Here is a 12,525-nt window from a genome sequence, read left to right as displayed (position 1 = left end):
TTATGTTCTATGCTGGCCACGTGAAAAAAAAGTAGGTAATGAATGATCCAGAGGACGAGGAGAAAGTACATTCAACCACCAGTCTCCTATCTAGCACTGCAGTTCTAAGGGGCAGGAAGCTAACTTAAACAAACAACAACAAAATCTCAGATTAATTTATTCCAAGGCCAGAAGGGATCACTGTGACCATCTCATATGACCTCCTGAGATGATGACCAGGAAAATAATTTGTTGTGACTGATTTTAAAACTGCCAGACATAGTTTGGCCAAAATGAGTGCAGAATAACTCATTCAAAATGAGAGCAGAATAACACTACTAATTAGAGCTGCAAGAGAAGTGTGGGTGAGTAAAATGCAATTACCTGTACTAGATTTTGATTAGACCAACACTGTTAACATATCTACGCTTGTGAAAAGTGTTATAGGGTTTTCTAAGGACCAGTGACTTTAAGTTTCATTTGAAGATGGCACCTCTAGCAGCACATTGGGCTCTAGCACTCTGCTTGCATACTGATTCCAAGCTGACTCTGAGCCCCCTATTGAATCACCAGTATCACTTCCTGCAGCATCTAGGTTTTCCCTAGAGGCCTGCCAGACACGTATTGACCTAGCTCAAGCTCCCTTAGCTTATGATAGGTAAGATCACACCTGGGGTTTGTGCTGCTGCACATTTTAAAAACTCTGCTTTCATCAGCTGAAGTTTGGACATTTAATAGGGTAAAATTTCAAAACACTGGATTTTAGTGTAACCCTTCTGCCAGGCCGAATTGATAGCAACAAGGGCCAGGTTCAATACATAGGGGTCCCTTCCCTACAACGTAATGCAAACCAGCTCGAGCCCTCACCCAGTGACCTGGGAAAATCTTACACACACATCCCTGGTCGCCTCAAAGAGTCAATATTTCCCCTCTCGCAAGCCTGAGTCTTGGTGTAGCAGAAAATGTTTAATAACATGAGATAAACAACATAGCATTAAATTGGGAAAACACCTCAACTAGGCTGTGTCCTTTTCCCTGGGCTCTTGAGTCCAGCAACCCCCAAATCACCCCAAGACTCCAAAGTCCAATACCTCAAATGTCCCAAGAGTCCAGCAACCCAAAAATCACCCACAGTCCCAAAAGTCCCGCAACCCAAAAGTCTCTGTCCCGGGTCAGTGCAGTCCCAGAGTTCAAGAGTCTATCTGCAGGGGTTTCCCCCGCCCATCAGCCTGGGTAGAATAGGGCACCTTACGTGGTCCGGGGCCAACTGCCCTGCCTCTCCATGGGATTCTGCTTCCGCCTTCCCCAAGAACTGCTGCTCAGCTCCGCTCCGCTCTGCCAGCTGCTCTGCTTCACCAGCCGTCCTGTGATCCACTCCAGCCGTCCCCGCAAACTGCTCAGCTCAGCTTGCTCCGTGGGCCACTTCAACCGTCCCACAAACCACTCCTCTCTGCTGGCTGCTCTGCTCCACCAGCCGTCCTATGATCCGCTCCAGCCGTCCCCGCAAACTGCTCAGCTCCGCCCACTCCGTAGGCACTCCAACTGTCCCACCAACTGCTCTGCCAGCTGCTCTGCTCCACCAGCTGTCCTGTGATCCGCTCCAGCCATCCCTGCAAACTGCTCGGCTCCGCTCGCTCCGTGGGCACTCCAACTGTCCCACAAACTGCTCCGCTCTGCCAGCTGCTCTGCTCCACAATATAGCTTCAGACTCCCCCACTAGTTAGCACAGCTCTTTAGTGATTTCAGCTCTTAGTGAGTTCATCTCAGTAACTTGTAACTTAGATTCTTAAGGGAATCAAAAATCAGCTCTGATATTCAACAGTGGAGAGAGGAGGAGGTGCAATTGGTGCTTCTGGCTCACACAAGGAGCCCACTCCCTTGTCTAGCGAGTGCCACTCAATTGATGGTGAGACACCCTGTCACAAAGCAGTTTCACAGTTCCGCATCCACACAATCAGGGTGACAACACTCCACTCTTCCCGCCCCAACAACAAAGAAACTGGGGATCCCACAGCTGCCAAAGCAACCATCCCAGGCTGCCATGGGCTATGCCAACCTGTCATAAACAGATAGCTAAGGGTTAATGTCTCTTTCACCTGAAAAAAAAGTAACCTGAAGCACCTGACCAGAGGACCAATCAGGAAACAGGATTTTTTCAACTCTGGGTGGAGGGAAGTTTGTGTGTGAGTCCTTTGTTCTTGGTTCTTCTGCCTGTATGCTCTCTCGGCTATGAGGAGTGATTTCTATTTCCTGCTTTCTAATCTTCTGTTTCCAAGTTGTGAGTACAAAGATCAGATAGTGATTTCTATATTTTCTTTTGTATTTACATAGGTATAGTTGCTGGAGTGCTTTGAATTGTATTCTTTTTGAATAAGGCTGTTTATTCAATATTCTTTTAAGCAAATGACCCTGTATGTGTCACCTTAATACAGATATATAAAAAGAAAGAAAAAGTACATAAAAATATATAAAAATAATACATTAAAATGGTCTCTCTGTATTAAGGTGACACATACTGGGTCATTTGCTTAAAAGAATATTGAATAAACAGCCTTATTCAAAAAGAATACAATTCAAAGCACTCCAGCAACTATACCTATGTAAATACAAAAGAAAATATAGAAATCACTATCTGATCTTTGTACTCACAACTTGGAAACAGAAGATTAGAAAGCAGGAAATAGAAATCACTCCTCATAGCCGAGAGAGCATACAGGCAGAAGAACCAAGAACAAAGGACTCACACACAAACTTCCCTCCACCCAGAGTTGAAAAAATCCTGTTTCCTGATGGGTCCTCTGGTCAGGTGCTTCAGGTTACTTTTTTTTCAGGTGAAAGAGACATTAACCCTTAGCTATCTGTTTATGACACAAGCGAGGTGGGTGTGCCTACGCAAACACGATCAGCACCTGAAATTCTTTTCCACACTTGCCATAATTCACCACCAGATGTCAGAGTAGAGCTCATCCTGACTTTGCTTACATCAGCTACATGACTCCTCTTAACTTTATAGCCACATAGTTGAAAAAAAGCTGCATATTGCTTTCAAAATCTACGGGATCCACCCCCCTGCCCTTTATCATGAGGAACAAAGCATTCAATCAAAGATACAAGGATGTTAAAGCTAAGCAGCTCACACAAGCAAGTTGCGATATTTTCTTCTGAAACGAAGAATGTTTTCACAAATGGATGTGCATAAGCTAGCAGTGCCTGGGGCCATAATCACTCTTTGGTCACCAATAACTAAAATATCTCTAAAAGAGAGGAACTTAGAATCACCTTTTCTGATAGCATTGATTAAAAGTGGTATCCTATCTTGTTACAGACTGCAGTGTAAGTAAACTACTTGTATGATCTTATAGAAATTATATTCTATGTAGTTACAAGAACATTTCTCACAATAATGTGTCTGAGACACTCTTTGAGTAAGTTGAATCAGACACAGACAAATTTCATTTACACTTTCAGACTCACAGTCTTCATGGGATCTTTAGTTGTGGGAGCCAAAATCCCACTACACAAACACTAGCACCTTCAACTGGAAATAACCGTAAAAGGTACTTAGTTAAAACATTACATCTGGGAGGCTTGAAGTTAGCATACTTGAACTTTCAGAAAGCTTTTGACAAGATCCCCACCAAAGGCCCTTAAGCAAAGTAAGTAGTCATGGGATAAGAGGGAAGGTCCTCTCATAGATCAGTAATGGGTTAAAAGATGGGAAACAAAGGATAGGAATAAATGGTCAGTTTTCAGAATGCAGAGAAATAAATAGTGGTGTCCCCCAGGGGTCTGTACTGGAACCAGTACTGTTCAACATATTCATAAATGATCTGGAAAAAGGGGTAAGTGAGATGGCAAAATTTGCAGATGCCACAAAATTACTCAAGTCATGCCGTTCAAAGTAGACTTAGAAAAGAGATTTCACAAAGCTGGGTGAATGGGCAGCAAAATGGCAGATGAAATTCAATGCTGATAAACGAAAAGTAATTCACACTGGAAAACATAATCCCAACTATATATCCACAATGATGGGGTCTAAATTAGTGGTTACTACTCAAGGAAGAGCTCTTGGTGTCATTATGGATAGTTCCTTGAAAATACCTGCTCAATGTGCAGCAGCAGTCAAAAAGGCTAACAATTGTTAGGAACAATTAGGAAAGCAATAGATAATAGGACAGAAAATATCATATTGCCACTATACAAATTCATGGTATGCCCACATCTTGAATATTGTGTACAATTCTGGTCACCCCATCTCATAAAAGATATATTAGGATAAGATCAAGTACAGAGAAGGGCAACAAAATTGATTAAGGGTATGGAACAGCCTCCATATGAGGAGAGATTTAAAAGACTTGGACTTTTCAGCTTGGAAAAAGATGACTAAAGGGGTGATATGGCAAAGGTATATAAATCATGAATGATGTGGAGAAAGTGCGTAAGGAAGTGTTATTTGCCCCTTCACATAGAACAAGAACTGGAGGCCATTCAATGAAATTAATAGGCAGCAGGTTTAAAAACAAACAAAAAGGAAATACCTCTTCATGCAATGCATCAACTTGTGGAACTCATTGCCAGGGGATGATGTAAAGGTGAAAACTACAATGGAGTTCAAAAAAGAATTAGATAAATTCCTGGAGGATAGGCCCATCAATGTCTATTAGCCAAGATAGTTTAGGGATGCAACCCCATGCTGTGGGAGTACCTAGCCACTGACTGCAAGAAGCTGGGAGCAGATAGATCACTCCACAATTGCCTGTCCTGTTCATTCCCTCTGAAGCACCTGGCATTATCCACTGTCAGAAGACAGGATACTGGGCTAGATGGACCAGTGGTCTGACCCAGTATGGTCAATCTTATGTTCCAGTGTCTCAGACAGCCTTTCAGTAATTCCTATCTGGTTTTAAAAAGTGTATTTGAACAGATGATAGGTAAAGCCCTCAGCAGAAAGTGTTTGGAACAATAATAATAGGTTTAGCTTCTGTTGGACTTTTCATCTGAAGATCCCAAAGCGGTTTATAAACATCAATTATTTTAGCCAGCTACCAACCACAAGAGGCAGGGAAGAATTAACCCCACTTTATAGATGAGGAAGCTGAAGCAGAGAGATGGTATATAATTTTTCTTAGGGCACACAGACAGACTCTGAAAAAGCCAGAAGTAATACCCTGATCTATTTTTAGTCCTGATATTTAAAAGAATACTCCTTTTAGCTCAGGCCAACAGTCTTACAGTTCATATAGTTAAAAAAAATTCTTACTTTGGACTCCTATGAAGTTCTGTAGAGCTAAACATATAGGAGATAACATCCTTTGGAATGCAATTTGTCAGCTACCACAAAGCACATGTTATTGGAATGCAACTGTATCTATAGATTTACTCTCAGGTTTGGGACTATTAAGAAGAATATTTGAATACTGATCATTGTCTACCTTATAATGGTGTTATAATGAAATCACCTGATTTATTAAACAATTATAAGTAATTTGAAATAATTCACTGACATTTTAATATCTATTGCACTCCAAAAGACAGGACGTGACCCTGCAGTCCTTCCACACCCACCACTACCTGCTGACTATGAAACTACATTTGTATTAAATATATAATTGTATTATACTTTATACATGAACAACATCATGGGGTGAGAAAAGAGCAGCTGCTGGCTCCCATAATACTACATCCTATTTTTTAATTGTTTCTGTGACACTGGTAAATGAAGTGCCAGCTTTGGCCAAGGCCTTAGGTGTTAACTAAGAACTGACAAACTGATAGCTGGAGAGCAAACCAGCTCACCTGTATGTCAGTGTTTTAAAACAGGTATTATATTTATAAGAGTATATTTAGTGTTTAGACTCTATAAATTGCTGCGTATATTAATCTCGTGTAAGACTCTGCATGCCCATTTAGGAGCCCTATCAAGATTAAATGGGCCATTAAGGAACATCACGATACAGAGGATTGGTGACTGCCCCATCACACCAATGTGCAAGGGAGCTCATCTCAGAGTTTGGAAGATTAAATGCAAAAGATAAAATAGGATCACAAGAGAATTTTGCATCTCTTTACTGTTTGAGCTATCTCACAGCCGGAGACATTAAACTAAGACACAGACCCCCAGGGGTTACCCCTACATCCACCCTGAAAGACATTTTGTATTGATAGATTATCACATTTTTGTCATCTTTAGGAATCATAGATAGTAACTCATTGGGATGTATATGTTTGCTTGCTGTAACCTGTAAATAACTCTTAATAAACCTTTAGATGGTTTATTACAGGATTGGCTATAGGCAGTGTCTTTGGTGTAAGATCTAGGGTACCAATTGATCTGCAATAAGTGAGTGGTCTCTTGGGACTTGCAGCAACCTGAATATTTTGTGATTTTGGGGGTGAGTGATCATTTATTACTAAGTCCAGCTTACTTGGGTTGCAAAATAGACTGGAGGGCCTAAGAGGCATCTCTGTAACTTCATGGTAAGACTGTTAGTTATAGTGATCCAGAAGTTCACATTTGTTACTAGGTTGGTGAAATCTAATTATAAAACATACCAGAAGTTTGAGTGATTGCTCTGTTTTTGACATTCTGCCCTGAGATAGGCACTCATGGTCCTGAGACATTTCAGACATTTCAGACAGCATTACAATTTCACCATTCCATATTTAAATTATATATTACAATATGTAGTATTGTTACAAATTCAATGTACAGACTCCATGTTTATTATGAGTTTCAGCTTGGGGCTAGTCTTTTGTAGGAAGAGAAGTTACCTGTTTTTATATTCGTGAAATTAATTGAAGTGGAAAAGTTTGAAGACAATATTTGACAATTAAGGGGTTTTTTTAAACTTCTCTCTCTCTCTCTCTCACCCCCCCCCCCGCCCAGTGTCACACTGATGTTACTTTTCAGGAAAGCTGATGCCAATAATAGCAATTAAAGTATTTGTTCGTAGTTACACTTTGCAATTTACTAACATTGATGAGTGTTACTTAACAGGGATGCAGCAGTCTCCAAATATAGCACTCATCTGAATCTGGGACCAGTCCCAATCACATTTCTCACCAAGTACCTGACCCAAAGCCCAGTGGAAGTCTTTCCACTGGCTTCAAAAGGCTTTTGATAAGGGCCTAAAGTCTAGGACTAATCCAGTTTTGATGGGCTAGGATATTTTACCAGACCTCTTCTCATCCTGCAGGGACAGGCAGCGTATGTGTAGAGCGTCCTTTTATCCTCAACCCCTTTCTCCAATGCTCAGGGATTGATCTTTCTCTTTTTCATACACACCTTGTGCTGAAGGGTAGATGGGACCACAACACAGTTACCAGCTATAGCTCACCCCTTTTTTCTATGTTCCAGATCATTCCTTGCTGCAGAGGAGTTAAGGGGAATGAAGGATTCCTTTCTCCCCCTGCTCCAGTGTGGATGAAAGGGCTCACTGGCTCAAATGCCACTGTCTCTTTGAGAGTGTGGAGCCATTAGTTAGAGCTGGGTTATTTCTGCCTGATCAGTGCACTCAGTGCTATCTGTTACCACAGCTTACAGATTCTGAACATAGTTTAACTCTAAGTATCAATAATCTTCTGCACACTCATCTGCATCTGAACATGCCTGGCCTTCAGAAGTGGTGTTTGGTTTAGTTCCCATTTCTCCTTTTTATTAATTATTAGTAGTATTATTTATTTGTATCACAGTAACCCCAGTCATTGGCTATGCTAGGTGCTATATGAACACAGGACAAAAGATTGTAAGCTGTTTGGGGGTAGAGACCATCTAAGTAACCTGAAATATTTATTCAACTTTCACTGCACTAATATCTGGAGTTCTCCATTTCTGAAGTGTGTGGGCCCAAGCCTGCTCTCAGTGAAATCAATGGGAGTTTTGCCATGGACTTACACTAGAACAGGATACGGTGGTGGTTGTTGGTTTATGGGAGGGTTGGTGGTGGTTGTTTCTGTTTTTAATGCTCATACTGTAATGGCAATGCTTTTAAAAAAAAGATCTGCATCTCTGCACCGGTCCTGATCAGATTGCTGATGTCCATGAAGCTAGACAGATGCTATTAGGTCTACTGTCTGACATTTTGCTCATCTCAGGGGAAGCCCTGAATGTGACCCCTCAAGAGTAACAATTTTTCAGTGATGGGGCTGTTGGTCTTCGGTACATCACCACCACACTAGTGGCACCGTAAGTGCCATATAATATCTAACTGTTAAATGCACTGCTGAATTGATTACATTTGCCAAGAAATAAGAGGTCAGCTCATAGTAACAGACTCCAGAAGAAACCACCATCTCCCTCCAAAATATTTTGTTAAAGAGTGTGTTTCACCATTGTTGTTAAAGATGTTATGAAATGCAACACTGCTGTTGGGGATGCTACGGATTCATATAATAATTAATACTAGAAACTAAAAATTTAAAACTAAGTGAAAAGTATACAAATGGGAATTATATTTCACACTTGATGATTAATATTCTATACTGTAAAATTTGTTTGATGTTATAATCACATCATATTGAACAATTCCCTAAATGAACCACAATTGGAAAAAACATCTATATGGCGAATTATATTTTACTCCATTTTAATTTGTTTTCACATATTTCAATCTACATGGCCTTGCTCATAATAATAATTTATTTGTACAACATCAGGGATAGACATGGTATTTTACAGAAAAAAAACAGGATACAGTCCATGCTCTAAAAAGCTTATATTTTAAATCATATAAATCAATATAAGATGTGATGAAGGTATGGGTGTGTTTGGGAATCCAAAATATAAAAAAGTCAGCAGTAATATGTATTTACATAGTACAATATTTTATTTGGCAATCCAAAATATAAAAAAGTCAGCAGTAATATGTATTTACATAGTACAATATTTTATTTAGCATTTTTTGGGGGGCTCATTACTTCTGGTCATATGGCAACACATTTTTACATTTAGATCTTCCATGTAAAGATTTCTAAGGGGAAATAGTGAGCAGGGGCTGGGACAGCATTAGAAGAATGCTCCTGTGTTGCCTTCACTCATGGAAAGACACACATGAGACATCTGCTACTGTTCAAACTTCCTTTTTATACTGGACTGCTAAGTTTTCTACATATGCAAACACTTATATATTTTAAAGAAGGACTGTCCAATGCTGACTAAAATCAATTGAAAACCAGCAGTTAATTTCTCTTCCAGACTCACTTCTGGTCAGCATCTTTCAGAAGTCAGACAATTTATGATGACATCACTTCAGGGCAGATAAGAAGAGCTTGGACTTCTTTATAATAATGTTTAAAGTTGTTAATGTACATAAATTTAAATTGTATCTATTTCCTCCCACCCATCATATGTCAGGTGCCCAGTTTTTGACCAGAATGCCCAGTTGCAAAGGGATCCTGGCAGCTCCGATCGGGCAGTTAAAAGTCCAGTTGTTGGCACAGTGGGGCTAAGGCAGGCTCCCTACCTGCCCTGGCTCTGCGCAGCTCCCGGAAGCAGCAGCATGTCTCCACACACTGTCCCTGCCGCAAGCACTAGATCCGCAGCTCATATTGGCTGGGAACCATGCACAATGGGAGCTGCGGGAGTGGTGCCTACGAATGGGGCAGTGCACAGAGCCTCCTGGCCATGCTTCCATGTAGGAGCTGGAGGGAGGACATGAGGCTGCTGCTGGGAGCTCCTTGAGTTAAGTGTCACCCAGAGCCACCACCCCTGACCCACTCCTGCGCCCCAACCCCCTGCCCCAGCTCTTATCCCCCTCCCATCCTCTGAACCCTTCAATCCCAGCGTGGAGCACCCTCCTGGACTCCAAACCTCTCATTCTCAGCCCCACCCCAGAGCCTGCACCCCAGCCGGAGCCCTTATCCCATCCTGTACCCCAACCCCATGAACCAGCCTGGTGAAAATGAGCGAGTGAGTGAAGGTGGGGAGAGCAAGCAACAGCGGGAGGGTGGAATGGAGTTAGCAGGGGCGGGGCCTCAGAAAGGGCATGGCAGGGCATGGCCTCTAAGGAGGGACAGGGCAGGGGGTGAGGCAAGGGTGTTTGGTTTCGTGCATGTAGAAAGTTGGCAACCCTACAGGGATAGTGCCTTCGTAGGTGCTTGTGCAATAACCAGCACGGTGAGGCCCTGTAGGCCATACACTAATATGAATATTAAATAGCTGAACTGAACACATTCCTACATACAGGAGAGATATTTCATAATCTCTTCAGCCAGCAGTTTTTAAAAAGACAGGGTCTTATCCTCTTGTTTGGAATAAAAAGCATGTGCCATAAACAGATAGTTAAGGGTTAATGTCTCTTTTACCTCTAAAGGGTTAACAAACAGGGAACCAAAAAAACACCTGACCAGAGGACCAATCAGGAAACAAGATACTTTCAAATCTCGATGGAGGGAAGCCTTTGTTTGTAGTTTTGGGTTTTGCTTTGCTCTCTCTAGGCTCTGAGAGTGACCACACATACTTACAGGCCCTCTAATCTTCTGTTCCAATTTTGTAAGTACAAAAGTAGAAAGATAGTTTAGTCTTTTTAATTGGTTTTTCTATATTTGCAACTGGGTATTTTGCTGGTAGAGTTTTAAGGTGTATTTGAGTGAAAGTATTTTAAATTGTATTTCTGCTGGAGAAAGCTTTCTTTCTATTGTCTATAAGCTGAAAGACTCTGTAATATTTACCATCTAAATTACAAAGATAACTTGTACTTTTTTTTCTTCTTTTTATTAAAAGTTTTGCTTTTTAAGACCTGTTTGATTTTTTCCCCAGTTGAGGCTCAAGGGAATTGAGTCTGTACTCACCAGGGAATTGGTGGGGAGAAGGGAAGGATAAATTTCCTCTTTCTGTTAGATTCACAGAGCTTGAATCTGTATTGCCCCTGGGTGAGGGGAAGGGTGAAGGGGGAATCCCATTGTTTAGATTCACGGAGCTTGAATCTGTCTATCTCTCCTAGTGTACCCAGGGTGGGAAGAGCTGGGAGGAAGAAAGGAGGGGGAAGGGAAATGGTTTATTCCCCTTTGTTGTGAGACTCAGGGAATCTGGGTCTTGGGGTCCCCAGGGAAGGTTTTCGAGGAGACCAGAGTCTATCAGGCGCTCTACCTAAGTCCTGATTGGTGGCAGCATATCAGATATAAGCAGGTAATTAAGCTTAGGGGAATTCATGCTAGTACCCATATTTTGGACGCTAAGGTTCAAATCTGAGAATTATACTATGACAGCATGCAAAGAAAAATGATGCTCCAAAATAGAAACATATCAATTCTGCACCCAGCCACCTCATCAAATCCATAAAAAAAATAGCAAAAATTAATAGCAGCCACTAGATGTTGTTTCAGTGACAGTGGATGTTCCATGTATGAAAGATGCCATATTTATCTGTGTGCTGTAAAAGGACCCTTATTTACAGTTTCTGGAGACCCAGCAAACAGCATGGGGTAACCACAAGCAAGTGGCTCACATGTGAAAGCTCTTTATGATGCACAGCTCAGAGGTAATTGCAGCTGATGGTATAGCTATAGTAGACAGACAATAGCATGGGCCAAATTTTCAGTCACTTGTCTGCGGCTGCAATTTGCAAACGAGGTACCCATGTAAGAACTAAAGATTATGTCCACAATTCATTTGCTACAGTAAAGACTGCATGTATATATTTGTGCCAGCAAAGAGACAGGCAAAGCCTTAGCCTAGCTGAAAATTTCCACTATGAATGTAGATGAGTGGAAATGAGAATGCAATCCAGAATCCCAGAAGAGATAACTCATAACAAAGATGATAAATAAAATATACACAAAAGCAAATGATCACTTGATATAGTTGTGAAAGTGACAGACATTGCATTTAGTATAAATCTGCTGTCTACCTGCTGTGTAATACTGCTGACAGTCACTCATGTTGTTGGAATAGATGTTACCTCAAGTAACAAAAATCTGTAGCCCAGTCAAATGAAGAGGGATCCTGTTTGTTATTAAGAGCCCCTAACACTCATTAATTGGAACACTATGCACTGTTCCTTGCAGGATTGGGCCCTATATCCATAATCAATATGACCCATTTTGTGACAGAACTGTTATGGACACAGTGATCCCATCCACCTGGACAGCACACTTTCTAGTGCATATAGTATCATAGAATATCAGGGTTGGAAGGGACCTCAGGAGGTCATCTAGTCCAACTGCCTGCTCAAAGCAGGACTAATCCCCAGACAGATTTTTGCTCCAGATTCTTAAGTGGCCCCCTCAAGGGCTGAACTCACAACCCTGAGTTTAGCAGACCAATGCTATCCCTCCCCACAATATAATAGAACTTGTACGCGCTACTGTCATAGGGTGACCAGACAGCAAGTGTGAAAAATCAGGACAGGAGGTGGGGGGGTAATAGGAGCCTACATAAGAAAAAGACCTAAAAATCGGGACTGTCCCTATAAAATCGGGACACCTGGTCGCCCTATATTGTCAGTAGGATATATATTTCACAACTGAATATATATATTTGTCTCTACTCCATCCTGCAGGTAGACCTCATAAGCTGCAATGATCCCTCACTAGCACCAATATCATGAT

At 41.5% G+C, this 12,525-nt stretch overlaps 1 protein-coding gene across 3 annotated transcripts in view; it reads right to left on the bottom strand.

Annotated features, from left to right (window-relative positions):
- The window catches only part of KCNN2 (potassium calcium-activated channel subfamily N member 2), a 194,609-nt gene that overhangs the window by 58,278 nt on the left and 123,806 nt on the right, over nt 1–12,525 (bottom strand). The gene's annotated exons all lie outside the window — the stretch shown is intronic.

The sequence above is a fragment of the Gopherus flavomarginatus genome, chromosome 3 (assembly GCF_025201925.1).
Source record: "Gopherus flavomarginatus isolate rGopFla2 chromosome 3, rGopFla2.mat.asm, whole genome shotgun sequence".
Classification (NCBI taxonomy): Eukaryota; Metazoa; Chordata; order Testudines; family Testudinidae; genus Gopherus; species Gopherus flavomarginatus.
The sequence above is the reverse complement of the archived record's forward strand: the minus strand, read 5'-3'. Positions and strand labels throughout refer to the sequence as shown.